General features: G+C 45.5%; 1 protein-coding gene across 1 annotated transcript in view; it reads left to right on the top strand.

The window, feature by feature from the left end:
* Positions 1 to 1,847, top strand: part of LOC119585913 (flocculation protein FLO11-like) — a gene marked incomplete at both ends in the record, with an annotated part of 57,761 nt that overhangs the window by 38,724 nt on the left and 17,190 nt on the right.

Here is a 1,847-nt window from a genome sequence, read left to right on the forward strand (position 1 = left end):
TCATTTCGTACATGCACGGGAGGAGGAAACTGCAAGCGAGTGAAGTCGTAATGCCTTGGTTTCTGGCTCGTGTTACCCCGGTATACGAATAGTCACAGTGACCTTGTCACGCCTTGCCAATAAACCCTCAGCCTGAGAGCTGTGTCCAGGCCGCGCGCTTATGACGTCTGTGCATCACGGGGTGGCCGTCGTCGTGCATTTAGAAGTGCTGCCCTGATATTCTTTTTTCGTGACTTTATTGTTGTTAATCTGGTTAATGTTGTTTCGTCAGATTTTGATGAAAAAAACGAGTGATTTTTTCTTGAAAGCGTCGCCGTGATATCTCGGCAGGAGCTGCATGGCACGCACGTCGTTGGCTGTCCCGTTGTGTAATTCTGCTCCTCGGAAAGCCGGTTTAGGACGGGCGAGAGGGTCTAAAAACAATAGAAGGCTGAGCTTGTAGGCGCGCTTTTTATTGCTCCAGCTGACTCCTTCCTCGCTCATCGCACATTGTTGTTTATTGAGGACCATTGTGTGCCCCGCCTGGCTGCTGCGTCTGACAGATGACTGCTTGTGTATGACGCCTGCTGGCTGAATCCTTTTCGATTGCAGATTTGCTCTTCGACACCCTGTTGCTGACGTTTGTTTATCAAGGCGATTATAATACACTAGATGTGTCTGAAAGATGGAGATTTTGCGCTCCGAGTCTGCATTTTCCTCGTTAAGTCCACTTTGTCGGGTTTGAGTTCTGTAAGTCCATTCGGTGATCGTGATGAGTGACAGCTGGGGCGACATAGAGCACTGAGATGGCTGGTTAAAAATTGAAAGGTCGATGAATTTGGCGTAGCAGATGTTACCATTACGGCCTTTGAACAGTGACGGTGAACAGTGCATAGTTCCTAAGTCGTGATAAATAGAGATGATTATGAGACATTCATTTTGATTCCTTTGATAGGGACGACACGTTCTGTCTTTACTTGATAATTTCTAATTTTAAAATTTCAGATCAGAACGATACGGAAAAAAATATATGGTGATAATCTGTAAGTGGTGAAGTGTTTTAAAATGACAAAATGCTGTAAAGGAAAAGCCATGGAAATTGTATAAGTGAAAAGGGGAACCTGTACTAAAATAAAAACAGTGCGTGCGTGAACAACAACGGTGTGGTTTATCTACACACGTCACAGACATGTCGCTCTTGTCCCTCACGGCAAAGATGGCGGCGGCCGTGCAATGTGGAGGAGGCTCACTTGGCTCCAGGTCACGCAGGTAGGTTTGCTAAGGTCATGCAGTTGGCTCAGATCGGGTCAGTTAGCACTTTTAGCTCCTGTCACGGCTGAATTAGAGTCAGGGCACTCTGTGCTCGGAAGCAAGACTCATCGATAGTCTCGCTTCATTTCAATTTTTTGGGCTGAAGAGACTAAGGGTGCTAGGATAGTGAAGTGGTTTCAGCAGTGAAGCACAGCTGTGTGATAGCGTTGCACAACCTAGTGTCTGCGTCTGACAGTCCCGTCAGTGTGCTACTAACTGGGCCACTGTATTCCCATGTTCCGGCGTCACAGATTTTACGTCAAGCATCAGAGGTTTCAGATATTACGCTGCAAGTGTTGCATCTAGTTCTCAGCACAATGACCCCTTTTCTGGTTTCAGGGTTCACTAAAGACCAATTAAGACACATTTGTAGGTACTTAAGCAATCTCTCTGGGTGCGTGCCAAGAACAGTACCCAACCACTCACTGCTTAGTTAGGGGGCATATAACACAGATTTTGTTTACTCATTATTGTGCAAAGTAACTAAGTTTTGATGCAAAGTGGGTAGCTACAAATAAAATTGTGTGTGCATACATGTACATATAAATGTTAGATAT

Source organism: Penaeus monodon, chromosome 20 (genome assembly GCF_015228065.2).
Source record: "Penaeus monodon isolate SGIC_2016 chromosome 20, NSTDA_Pmon_1, whole genome shotgun sequence".
In the NCBI taxonomy this organism is placed as follows: Eukaryota; Metazoa; Arthropoda; class Malacostraca; order Decapoda; family Penaeidae; genus Penaeus; species Penaeus monodon.